Genomic DNA, 14,466 nt, shown 5'->3' with positions numbered 1-14,466 from the left:
CGTAGGCGTCCTCAATGAAATAGGCTGTACATACGTAGTCGTACATGAGGAAATAGGCTGTATATGTGTAGGCGTACGTGAGGAAATAGGCTATACATGCGTAGGCGTACGTGAGGAAATAGGCTATACATGCGTAGGCGTCCTCAAAATAGGCTGTTCATGCGTAGGCGTACACGAAGAAATAGGCTGTACATGCGCATGCGTATGTGAGGAAATAGGCTGCACATGCGCAGGTGTTGGTAAGGAAATAGGCTGTACATGTGTAGGCCTATGTGAGGAAATAGGCTGTACATGTGTAGGCCTATGTGAGGAAATAGGCTGTACATGCGCAAGTGTTGGTAAGGAAATAGGCTGTACATGCGTAGGCGTATGTGAGCAAATAGGCTGTACAAGCGTAGGCTTCCGTGAGGAAATAGGCTGTACATGCATAGGTATCCGTGAGGAAATAGGCTGTACATGTGTAGGCATCCGTGAGAAAATAGGCTGTACACGCGCAGGCGTATGTGAGAAAATAGGCTGTACATGCGCAGGCATAGGTAAAGAAATACTCTGTACATGCATAGGCGTATCTGAGGAAATAGGCTGTTCATGCGTAGGCGTAAGTAAGGAAATAGGCTGTACATGCGTAGGTGTACGTGAGGAAATAGGCTGTACATGCGTAGGTGTACGTGAGGAAATAGGCTGGACATGCGTAGGCGTACGTGAGTAATTAGGCTGGACATGCGTAGGCATACGGAGCAAATAGGCTGTACATGCATAGGCATACATGAGGAAATAGGCTGGACATTCATAGGCATACGTGACAATATAAGCTGTACACATGTAGGCGTACGTGAGAAAATAGGCTGGACATGCATAGTCTTACGCGAGGAAATAGGCTGTACACGCATAGGCATACATGAGGAAATAGGCTGTACATACATAGGCGTACATGAGGAAATAGGCTGTTCATGCTTAGACGTACACGTGGAAATAGGCTGTACATGCGCATGCGTATGTGAGGAAATAGGCTGCACATGCGCAGGTGTTGGTAAGGAAATAGGCTGTACATGTGTAGGCCTATGTGAGGAAATAGGCTGTACATGTGTAGGCCTATGTGAGGAAATAGGCTGTACATGCGCAAGTGTTGGTAAGGAAATAGGCTGTACATGCGTAGGCGTATGTGAGCAAATAGGCTGTACAAGCGTAGGCTTCCGTGAGGAAATAGGCTGTACATGCATAGGTATCCGTGAGGAAATAGGCTGTACATGTGTAGGCATCCGTGAGAAAATAGGCTGTACACGCGCAGGCGTATGTGAGAAAATAGGCTGTACATGCGCAGGCATAGGTAAAGAAATACTCTGTACATGCATAGGCGTATCTGAGGAAATAGGCTGTTCATGCGTAGGCGTAAGTAAGGAAATAGGCTGTACATGCGTAGGTGTACGTGAGGAAATAGGCTGTTCATGCGTAGGCGTACACGAAGAAATAGGCTGTACATGCGCATGCGTATGTGAGGAAATAGGCTGCACATGCGCAGGTGTTGGTAAGGAAATAGGCTGTACATGTGTAGGCCTATGTGAGGAAATAGGCTGTACATGTGTAGGCCTATGTGAGGAAATAGGCTGTACATGCGCAAGTGTTGGTAAGGAAATAGGCTGTACATGCGTAGGCGTATGTGAGCAAATAGGCTGTACAAGCGTAGGCTTCCGTGAGGAAATAGGCTGTACATGCATAGGTATCCGTGAGGAAATAGGCTGTACATGTGTAGGCATCCGTGAGAAAATAGGCTGTACACGCGCAGGCGTATGTGAGAAAATAGGCTGTACATGCGCAGGCATAGGTAAAGAAATACTCTGTACATGCATAGGCGTATCTGAGGAAATAGGCTGTTCATGCGTAGGCGTAAGTAAGGAAATAGGCTGTACATGCGTAGGTGTACGTGAGGAAATAGGCTGTACATGCGTAGGTGTACGTGAGGAAATAGGCTGGACATGCGTAGGCGTACGTGAGTAATTAGGCTGGACATGCGTAGGCATACGGAGCAAATAGGCTGTACATGCATAGGCATACATGAGGAAATAGGCTGGACATTCATAGGCATACGTGACAATATAAGCTGTACACATGTAGGCGTACGTGAGAAAATAGGCTGGACATGCATAGTCTTACGCGAGGAAATAGGCTGTACACGCATAGGCATACATGAGGAAATAGGCTGTACATACATAGGCGTACATGAGGAAATAGGCTGTTCATGCTTAGACGTACACGTGGAAATAGACTGTACATGCGTAGGCGTGCGCGAGGAAATAGGCTGCACATTTGTGGGTGTCCGTGAGGAAATAGGCTGTACATGCATAGGCGTAAATGAGGAAATAGGCCTGATCATGCATAGGCGTCCTCGAGGAAATAGGCTGTTCATGCTTAGACGTACATGTGGAAATAGACTGTATATGCGTAGGCGTACGCGAGGAAATAGGCTGTACACACGTAGGCGTATGTGAGGAAATAGGCTGTACATGCGCAGGCGTAAGTAAGGAAATAGGCTGTACATGCATAGGCATACGTGAGGAAATAGGTTGTACATGCGTAGGCATACGTGAGGAAATAGGCTGTACTTGCGTAGGCGTATGTGAGGAAATAGGCTGTACATGCACAGGCGTAAGTTAGAAAATAGGCTGCTCATGCGTAGGCATCTGCGATGAAATAGGCTGTTCACGCATAGGCGTACACAAGAAAAAAGGCTGTACATGCGCAGGCGTATGTGAGGAAATAGGCTGTACATGTGTAGGCGTATGTGAGGAAATAGGCTGTACATGCGCAGGCGTATGTGAGGAAATAGGCTGTACATGTGTAGGCGTATGTGAGGAAATAGGCTGTATATGCACAGGCGTATGAGAGGAAGTAGGCTGTACATGTGTAGGCGTAAGTAAGAAAATAGGCTGTACATGTGTAGGCGTAAGTAAGGAAATAGGCTGTACATGCGTAGGCGTACGTGAAGAAATAGGCTGTACATACGTAGGTGTACATGAGGAAATAGGCTGTACATACGTAGGCGTACGTGATGAAATAGGCTGGACATGCATAGGCGTATGTTAGGAAATGGGCTGTAAATGCGTAGGCGTATGAGGAAATAGGCTGTATAAGCATAAGCGTACATGAGGAAATAGGCTGTACATACGTAGGTGTACATGAGGAAATAGGCTGTACATACGTAGGCGTACGTGAGGAAATAGGCTGGACATGCATAGGCGTATGTTAGGAAATAGGCTGTACATGCGTAGGCGTATGAGGAAATAGGCTGTATAAGCATAAGCGTACATGAGGAAATAGGCTGTACATGTGTAGGCGTAAGTAAGGAAATAGGCTGTACATGCGTAGGCGTACGTGAAGAAATAGGCTGTACATACGTAGGTGTACGTGAGGAAATAGGCTGTACATGTGTAGGCGTAAGTAAGGAAATAGGCTGTACATGCGTAGGCGTACGTGAAGAAATAGGCTGTACATACGTAGGTGTACGTGAGGAAATAGGCTGTACATACGTAGGCGTACGTGAGGAAATAGGCTGTACATGCGTAGGCGTATGTGAGGAAATAGGCTGTACAAGCATAGGCGTACGTGAGGAAATAGGCTGTACATGCGTATGCGTAGGTAAGGAAATAGGCTGTACATGCATAGGCGTATGTGAGGAAGTAGGCTGGACATGCGTAGGCGTACGTGAGGATATAGACTATACATGCGTAGGCGTATGTGAGGAAATAGGCTGGACATGCGTAGGCGTGCGTGAGGCAATAGGCTGTACATGTGTAGGCGTACGTGAGGATATAGGCTGTACATGCGTAGGCGTATGTGAGGAAATAGGCTGTACATGCGTAGGTGTATGTTGGGAAAAGGCTGTACATGCGCAGGCGTAAGTAAGGAAATAGGCTGTACATGCGTAGGCGTATGTGAAGAAATAGGCTGTACATACGTAGGTGTACGTGAGGAAATAGGCTGTACATGCGTAGGCATATGTGAGGAAATAAGCTGTACAAGCATAGGCGTACGTGAGGAAATAGGCTGTACATGTGTAGGTGTAAGTAAGAAAATAGGCTGTACATGTGTAGGCGTAAGTAAGGAAATAGGCTGTACATGCGTAGGCGTACGTGAAGAAATAGGCTGTACATACGTAGGTGTACGTGAGGAAATAGGCTGTACATATGTAGGCGTACGTGAGGAAATAGGCTGTACATGCGTATGCGTAGGTAAGGAAATAGGCTGTACATGCATAGGCGTATGTGAGGAAGTAGGCTGGACATGCGTAGGCGTACGTGAGGATATAGACTATACATGCGTAGGCGTATGTGAGGAAATAGGCTGGACATGCGTAGGCGTGTGTGAGGCAATAGGCTGTACATGTGTAGGCGTACGTGAGGATATAGGCTGTACATGCGTAGGCGTATGTGAGGAAATAGGCTGTACATGCGTAGGTGTATGTTAGGAAAAGGCTGTACATGCGCAGGCGTAAGTAAGGAAATAGGCTGTACATGCGTAGGCGTATGTGAAGAAATAGGCTGTACATACGTAGGCGTACGTGAGGAAATAGGCTGGACATGCGTAGGCGTGCGTGAGGCAATAGGCTGTACATGTGTAGGCGTACATGAGGATATAGGCTGTACATGCGTAGGCGTATGTGAGGAAATAGGCTGTACATGCGTAGGTGTATGTTAGGAAAAGGCTGTACATGCGCAGGCGTAAGTAAGGAAATAGGCTGTACATGCGTGGGCATACATGAGGAAATAGGCTGGACATGTGTAGGCGTAACTAAGGAAATTGTTACAGTACTAGTAGTATGCATAGGTACGCACGGCGCAGGACTCCCTGACCCTCAACCACCCCAATGTCCCTTCCTGGAGGTAGCCCCAAAGGTGGACAGGTCCAGGCCGCCAACACTGACCCTACGCTGCCTAGTGGCAGGACAGGGAGGAACCGGCGTACCTGTGCAGAAGACAACTTACTAGTACTGACAGGCTAGGCAGATTGAATAAACCAACACAACAAGAAAACCACAGAACACAGGCAGAGCTGGATCGAAACAAGGTAACTGCCACTAGAGCAGGACCGAAGTGAAGCACACAGGGAATGGAAGACAATAACTGGCAACTGCTATCAGCAGCTGCCAGACTATATTCAGGAGTCTTCGCCCCTTGGGCGGAGACCAATCAAGCCGGCTGACCAGAGCTCCCAGCTAGCCACTATAACTCACAGAGATAGAGTGCATGCACCTCTTATAGCAGGCATGCGCGCGCCACATGCCGCGCCCGCACACCAGAGCACGGCCCCGCCACTCGCCGACATGAACGTGGGCGCAGCACCATCCCAGAACGCCGCGGCGAACCGCGCCACTGCCTCCCAGGGTCCCTGACTGGCCTCGTGTTAACATTACCCTCCCCTCTGACAGGGGACCTCCGGGCCCAGAAGCTGGCTTATCAGGATTGAGACGGCGAAAGCGCTGAATGAGAATGGGCACATGGACCCCCTGCGTGGGCACCCAGGAATGTTCCTCAGAACCAAAGCCCTTCCAAGCAACCAAGTACTGCAGGGACATCGGTACAAATAAGTTCCCTGTCTGAACCCCCTCCGGAGCTTCTTGTTGATATTCCTGAAGCTGAGCCGGAAGGTTTCGTGTCAGGGCTGCCACCACGACACTGGGTGGGAGGATGCCTTCCAGAGAAGAGTCCTTAACCTCCGGAGTCCCGAAACTGTGGGAGAGGGCATCAGCTTTCACATTTTTATTTCCTGGCAGGTACGTGACTGTAAAATTGAATCTCGAGAGGAAAAGCGTCCACCTGACTTGCCGCGTATTGAGACGCTTAGCATTCTCAAGATACACTAAGTTCTTGTGATCGGTGAAGACTGTCACCTGGTGTCGAGCCCCCTCCAGAAGATGACGCCATTCCTCAAATGCCCATTTTATTGCCAACAGATCCCTGTTCCCAACATCGTAATTGCGCTCGGCGCTACTGAATTTATGGGAGAAGAAGGCACACCAATACCTGGGAGAGGACTGCACCCACCCCAACCTCAGAAGCGTCTACTTCCACAAAAAAAGATTTCTGAGGGTCCGGCTGAGCAAGCAGCGGCGCGGTGGATAAAGCCCTCTTAAGTTGCTCAAACGCCTCTGAAGCTTCCGGAGACCACAGCGTCACGTCAGCTCCTTTTTTAGTGAGATCAGTCAGCAGTTGTGCAATCACTGAAAAATTTCTGATACATTTTTTGTAAAAGGTGGCAAACCCAAGAAAGCGCTGAAGAGCCTTCAAATTATCTGGTTTAGTCCATTGTGTGATTGCCGCAACCTTGTCTGACACCATACACACATCAGTTGGAGTAATGATATATCCAAGGAATGACACGCGTTTGACCCCAAATCAGCACTTTTCCAATTTACATACAATTGGTACTCCCATAGCCGCTCTAACACTAAATGGACATTAGTCTGACATGCGAGTCCCAATCAGACGAGTACACCAAAATGTCGTCCAAATAGACAACCATAAAAACCCCTAGATAATCGTGGAAGACTGCATTCATAAACCCCTGAAAAACCACAGGGGAGTTGCATAACGAGATGGGCATCACCAGACACTCGAAGTGCCCCAACGGGGTGTTGAACGCCATCTTCCACTCGTCACCAGACTTAATATGTATAAGATTAGAAGCCCCCCGAAGGTCAAGCTTAGAGAACCAGCATGCTCCCACCACCTGATTCAACAGATCAGGGATCAGAGGGAGCGAGCACTGACTCTTTATGGTAATCTTGTTTAAAGCCTGATAGTCAACACAAGGCCACAAAGACCCATCTTTCTTTTCAACAAAAAATAGGCTTGCTCCAGCTGGTGACTTTGATGGTCTGATATGTTCCTTGGCTAAAGCCTCTGAAATATAGGATTTAAGAGCCTCATGCTCCCAACCCGACAGATTAAATATGGCTCCCTTAGGAATAGAACTATCCGGGACAAGATCAATCCTACAATCCCATTCGCGGTGTGGGGGTAATACCTCAGAAAGCTTCTTAGAGAACACATCTTGAAAATCCCGTAAATAATCCGGAATATTAACAGTATCGGTGGAACACAATGTAACAGGGACTAGATGATCCTGACAGAACCCTCCTCACCAAACTAGCTCGAGAGTAGTCCAATCGAACTGAGGATTGTGCGTCCTTAGCCACGGCAATCCCAGAACGATATCCTCGGACATCTTCTCCATGACCAGAAATTAAATACCCTCCTAATGTAGTGCGCCCACCATAAACCAAAGTTCTGGTGTCCTCCATCGCACTACCACAGAGGGGTTGCATCGATACTGGTAAAGTGGATGGGCACACCTAATGCGGGAACAAAAATACACGATGTTAATGCGAGCTTCCAAAGCAACACAGAGCTCTTCTTCAGGCTTAAATGAAATGGATCCGAAGAGGCATGCATATTTATACACACATACTTATGACAAGGCACAGACATGGATGTGAGAAATTTGCACTTAAAAGAATATTACTACAGAAATGCAAACATCTTTAAAAAGTCACTGATAAGGGAGTGAAGGTTTTATGGTCCTTGAATTACTTACTGGGCACATGGCTAGGCCTATAATTGAGGGAACTCCCATTGGATTTCAGAGCATAACTGAATGAATTCCTGACCCCATTGCTCACTTGTGAAGAAAAAAAAAATGACTCCCTAACCCCCCGCCTCCTTTTTGGCATTCCCTAAATATTAGATGAAAGTAATAATGTAAAACTGCGACATATGTCTCAAAATAGGGGTAATTACGGAGACCTGGTTGGGATGGGCACATTGGGCAATAAAACCATATATCTCTCCTCCACCCATGCTGTTTTGGGGGGTATTTCTTGGCCTCAGTGGCAGGGATAGGGTGAAAAAAGTGGCGCTCTGAGAGGCTTCATAAGCTTGCTGATGTGCGGCAGTCTCAAACTGAAGGTGCTCAACAAGCTGCTCCTGGAACTGCGGGAAGGCAAGCGTTCCCTCGGACCTCTTCTAAACTATGTAGGCATTACAGGTAGCAATCTGAATAATGCTTGGCTCACACGGCCGTAGGTGGAGTCCGCTTGCAGAGAGCTGCAGCAGATCCCAGCTGTAAGCCCGGCCGTGGCTCTGCGTACAGCCGTGAAATGTACTGCAGGACCTTAGGTATGCAATTTCATGTCCCCTCGTCGATACGATCCGTAAGGGGATATGAAACTTTAACTTTTTTTTTAACTTTACATGATCACATGACCGAGGACCGCATACAGCGGCCCCGGTGACATCATCCTGTATGTTAAGGAATCATATAATGGAAGAGTTGGAAAGGACCTCGAGGGTCATCTGGTCCAACCCCCTGCTCAGTGCAGGATTCACTATATCTTCCCAGTCAGATGTCTGTCCAGCCTTTGTTTGAACACTTCCATTGAAGGAGAACTCCCCACCTCCTGTGGTAACCTGTTCCACTCATTCATCCCCCTCACTGTCAGAAAGTTTTTCTAATATCTAATCTGTGTCTCTTCCCTTTCAGTTTCATCCCATTGCTTCTAGTCTTTCCTTGTACAAATGAGAATAGGGCTGATCCCTCTGCACTGTGACAGCCCTTCAGATATTTGTAGACAGCCATTAAGTCTCCTCACAGCCTTCTTTTTTGCAAGCTAAACATTCCCAGATTCTTTAACCGTTCCTCATAGGACATGATTTACAGACCGCTCACCATCTTGGTAACTCTTCTCTGAACTTGCTCCAGTTTGTCAATGTCTTTTTTAAATCGGGATTCGCAGAACTGGACACAGTATTCCAGATGAGGTCTGACTAAGGAAGAGTAGAGGGGGATAATTACCTCACGGGATTCTGTGCTTCTCTTAATACATCGCAGAATTGTGTTTGCCTTATTGGCTGCTGAATCACATTCTTGACTCATGTTCAGTCTATGATCTATTAGTATACCCAAGTCTTTTTCACATGTGATGCTTAGCCCAATTCCTTCCATTTTGTATGTGTTTTTTTTTTCATTTTTCTTGCCCAGATGTAGGACTTTGCATTTCTCCTTGTTAAATACTATTCTGTTAGTCGCCGCCCACTGTTCAAGCTTTTCTAGATCTTTTTGAATACTTTCCCTCTCTTCCCCAGTGTTAGCTATCCCTCCTAGCTTTTTTTCGTCAGCAAATTTGATTAGTTTCTCATCAGTTACCCTCCTCCAGATCATTTATAAAAATGTTGAACAACACTGGGCCTAGGACAGAGCCTTTTGGTACCCCACTTGATACACTCTTCCACTTGGATATGCAGCCATTTATGACCACTCTTTGAGTACGATCACTCAGCCAGTTTTGAATCCACATAACAGTTGCCTTGTCAATCCCATATTTGGTCATTTTTTCAATACATATGCTATGAGATCCTATGTCAAATGCTTCACTAAAGTCTGGACATACTATATCCACCACATTTTCCTGATCAACCCAGCCAGTGATTCTGTCATAGAAGGGAATTAGATTCATCTGGCATGACTTGTTTGTTACAGACCCATGCTGGCTCTGGTTAATTACTCCATTTTTATCCAAGTACTTGCATACATGCTGTTTAATAATTTGTTCAAAGATCTTTCCCGGTATAGGAGTCAGGCTCACAGGCCTGTAGTTTCCTGGATCCACCTTCTTCCCTTTTTTGAAGATAGGGACATCATTTGCCCTTTTTCAATCTTCTGACTTCTGTTCTCCAGGAATTTCAAAGATAATGATGAGTGGTTCCTTTAGTATCCTAGGATGTAATTAATCTGGATCTGGACCGGGAGACTTGAATTCATTTAGGTTAACTAAGTGTTCTCTCTGCTTATGGGTAGCCGGCATTCTTTTATTCCCCCAACAGCACAGGGAAGATCAGTTGATGTTCCATCTACTTTCGAGAGAAAACCGATACAAAATATAAATTTAAAAGTTCGGCCTTCTTAACATCATTCTTAACCCATTCACCATTTTCATCCTGTAAACATCCAATAGCATCTTTGACTTTTCTTTTGCTTCTGACATACCCCCAAAATCCTTTTTTTATTGCTTTTGGCCTCTGTTGCAAGACTCAATTCATTGTTAGCTTTAGCTTTTCTGACACTTGCCCTACAGTTTCTGCAGACCCCATTATATTCTTCTTTAGATATTCCCCCTCTTTCCATTTGATAAACATGTTTTTCTTTGTTTTTTTAACATGTGTGCAAGTTCTGTGTTCATCCATCCTGTTCTCTTTAAATGCTTCCCATTCTTCCTTCTTTTAGGGATTGTTAACGATTGTGCTTTGACAATCTCATTTTGCAATATTTCCCAACCTACTTGAACATTTCTGTCCTAAAGAACATCCAGCCATTGGATTCTTCCTATCCTCTTTCTGGGTTCATTAAAATCTGCCTTTCTGAAATCCAACCTTGAGGTCTGAGTTTTCTCAGATCTTCCTCCTCTTTTCCCCCAAAATTCAAGGATATCATGATCACTGCCTCCTAAGTTCCCAGTCACCCTTACTTCCTCAACCATTTGCTCCCTGTTGGTAAGAATTAGGTCCAAGATAGCAGATCCCCTTGTTTTCTCTTCTACCTTTTGGAAAATAAAGTTGTCCGCAAGAGCGGATAAGAATTTGTTGGATTCATTACTTTTACCTGAGAGATTCCCAACAAATGTCTGGATGGGTAAAATCTCCCATAATCACCATGTTGTGCTTTTTTGAGAGCTTGGCCATCTGATGTAGAAAGAGTTCATCCATATCTTCTGCTTGTCCAGCGGGCCTATAGTAAATGCCTACAATAGTGTCCTTTCTATTGTTCTCTCCTTGTATTCTTACCCAAACAGTTTCTACAGAACCACCATGCTCTGAAGCTTGAATCTCTGTGGAGATGAATGTTTTCCTAACATACAATGTAATACCTCCTCCCCTTTTTTTGGTCTGTTTCTTATAAATAAGTTGTATCCTTCAAGCCTTGTGTTCCAGTCATGTGTATCATTCCACCAAGTTTCCGTGATGCCTATGACATCATATTTCTCTTCCTGTGTTAGGAGCTCCAATTCTCCTTGTTTGTTTCCCATGCTCTGTGCATTTGTATAAAAACATGTTAGTTTGTGATCGGTGTCTCTTGCTCCTCTTCTTTCCTTTTAAATTTTTTGTCTCTGTTCTTTCTGTCCACTTCTAATAGCGAGGTTCTTGAATGTATTAATTAGCTGTATATTTTTAATTGGCCTCTCACTTCCCTTCCCATATTGTTCTAGTTTAAAGCTCTCCTAATGAGTGTTATTACAATATGCACAGAACTTTATTGTAATTACTTTATTGCAAAACTACTCAAAAAAACAGAGCACACACTCTCAGAAATATGACCCAACAAATCAGTCCCAATCCCTCCTGCTCTCCCTCTTTCTGATGTCTCTCACCACAGGCTTGTGGGGAAGTCTCTGTGACATCCCCACATTTCCTTGTTCTCATCTACCTACCAAGATGCCTTTATACAGAGCTAACACTGTCCCTACCTGTAACATTAATGGGGGCTTTGCTCTAACTGCATCTAATATCTCTACCAGATTTTTCCTGGAAGAACGCACCTGGGAAAGCCTGCTGTCAGTCATGCAGTGCCCCAAGTCTCTGTTACTAGTGAAGCCAAAAGCCTAACAACAGGCAGTGAAGGTGCTGAAAGGGAGACTCCTTGTGGCGGGCACCTCAAACTTGATTTTATAAAACAAAAGAAATGAATGCATTTATATTACAAGATTCATGATACACACATAGGCTGTTATATGAGAATAAGTTGTGTGAAAAGTCAGTGTCCATTTTTCTCCCTTTTAACCCTTTCCAATCCACTGTCTGACATCTTAAGACATTATGATTTAAGGTTGTACAGCTCCGATGTTGGAAGACGTCGGTCGGGGTTCTCTTACTGTATATTGCCAGCCTCTCTGCTGTCGGAGCCGATCCAACGTGTCACCTCATGTAGTAATTGCTTAACCCTTTCCAATCCAATGTCGGGCCTGCCCTGACATCATAATTTCCCTCCACAGCTCCAATATCAGGACAGGCCCAACACTGCAGTGCAGGAGTGCATCTGCACCCAATCATCAGACACATCGGGTGCAGATACACTCCTGCACTGGTCCTCATCAAGGACCCCCGAGGAGAAGGCAGAACGGGTTTTTAACCCTTTCTGCCTTCTCCTTTACACATTACATAGCGCTCAATTAGTGCTATGTAATGCAGGAGATTCCGGCCGGCGATCATGTGACCGCCGGTGTCACCTGACCCCCAGCAGTCACATGAACGCCGAGCCGGGAGCCTGCACCATGGGGACCTGTCCAGCGTCTTCCGCATTCTCCCTTCTGTCTCCCAGCTCGGCGATCATGTGACCGCTAGGTGCTACCTGACCCCAGCGGTCACATGATCGCCGAGCCGGGAGGCAGAGGGAGAATGCGGAAGACACCGACCAGGTAAGCAGGCCCCCCCACGGTGCAGTGAGCATCTGCACCCTGCAGGGAAATGTATTTTTTCTCATCCATTCTCACCAGCTCCAATTTATTTGGAGCTAGGGGGAATGAATGAGAAAAAATAATTGGATTGGAAAGGGTTAAGCCAGCATATAGCGCCGTTGTATAACAGCAGAAAAAGATTAAGCCCCCTAGGAAAACCAGGATACAAATTGGATTGGAAAGGGTTAACTTCTGTAGCTCTGAAGGCCCTTTTACACAGCGCCATGATCGGGTATGAACGCTTGTAGTTGCTTGCTCAATCATCTGTCCATGTGAATATGCCCCCAATTAGCGGACATACAAGCAAAAGCTCGTTCATTGGCTGTTCAGTTGTGTCACAGTAGAAATCATCATTGTCAGCAGCACATCTACCAATGTAGATGGGGAATGTGTACTAACGGGAATGAAACTGTATGGGGGCCTGGCAGTTTTATGAACCCTCCTTCATCCCCATGCAGATGAATCAGCCTCTGTGCAGGCCAGGGAAACAAGCGCCAATCTCCTTAATTGGTGCTCATCGAAGGACTGTCATCAAGCCATGTAACATATTTGCATGCGCAATCCGCGGAGAATAGAACCCATTGATTTCAATAGGTTCATACACAGTTCTGTATTTTGTGTGCAGCACATGCTTTCCTATGGGTTCGCCCACACAAGCGATGTTTTGTAGCCTGCAACATTGCGAGACTACAAAATCGCGGCATGTCCTAAACAGCCATGATTTGCTATTTTTTGTAGCCCATGTTTCCCTATGGAGCTTTCCTTTGTGTTGCATCGCATCACATAAAAATGCGATTTTCGTTCGGTGTTATGCAATGTTTACAGCAGGAAATCCTACTGTAAAGCCCTAAAATAAGCCCTATCATCTGTAAAATTTAAAATTATACATCACCTAGGAAGCGCTGTCATCTCCGGCGCTGTGATCTTCTGTTTTCTCTTCACCTCCGGTGTATCTTCTTCCAGCCCTTCCTGGATTGGAGGATCAAAAATCCTCGCCTCCAGGAAGAACTGGCTGTGATTGGTTGACGAGCACTGTGGCTCAGCTAATCACAACCAGTGCTCGGTAGACGAATCACAGCCAATTATTGAATGGTTGTGATTGGATCATCAAGTGCTGCCTGTGATTGGCTGAGCCACAGCGCTTGTCAACCAATCACAGCCAGCCCTACCTGGAGGCGGGGATTTTTGATCTTCCAATCCAGGAAGGACGGGAAGTAGATGCCCCGGAGGTGAAGAGAAGAGAGAAGATGACAGCGCCGCAGATCACAGCGCCGGAGATAACAGCGCTTCTTAGGTGATGTATAATTTTTTTTTCACAGCAGCTAGGGCTTTTTTTGGGGGGGTAGGGCTTATATTTGAAGCCCCCCACCCCCCACCCCCAAAAAAAATCCCGCAAGTGGTGCTACAAAGTTGCGCTATCGCCGCGAGAAATTGCATGGATCACCAATGCGATATCACTGCGATTTTTTTTGCATAGCCATCGCATCGCACGTGCGGATACAACCTAATTCAGCCCTTCCTACAAATAAATATGGAGGCGCACATAAGTATGGCTACAGCGAATACAGCAGCAAAGCCATAAAAGCACGCCTCAGCACTCTTACATCTACTATCTGAAGTGGTAGAACTCTTATATTAACTAATTGCATAAGAATATGAAGTTGTGAGCCCAGATCTGATCAGATGGGCCTCCAGCTTTTGATAAAGATGTGCATTAAGACCCGTGCATTGTCCTGCAGTTAGTAAATGTAACATGCCATTTTATCCTGATATTAGTCGTGCCTTGTGGTGGCCCCTGGGGCAGACCGGGGGGCCGTTAGATGTTGGTCCCTGACACCGCTAGCACCGACCCGCAGTAGTATCGATGCAACCAAACGGCGTATCTTTAGCTCGTTATCACGGCCGCATAACAGGATAAAACAAAACCGCTCTGGATTCTTGGCCACCCATACTGCGTGCGGGAAAGA

The sequence above is a fragment of the Eleutherodactylus coqui genome, chromosome 5, assembly GCF_035609145.1.
Source record: "Eleutherodactylus coqui strain aEleCoq1 chromosome 5, aEleCoq1.hap1, whole genome shotgun sequence".
Classification (NCBI taxonomy): Eukaryota; Metazoa; Chordata; class Amphibia; order Anura; family Eleutherodactylidae; genus Eleutherodactylus; species Eleutherodactylus coqui.
Note: the sequence above shows the minus strand (reverse complement) of the source record.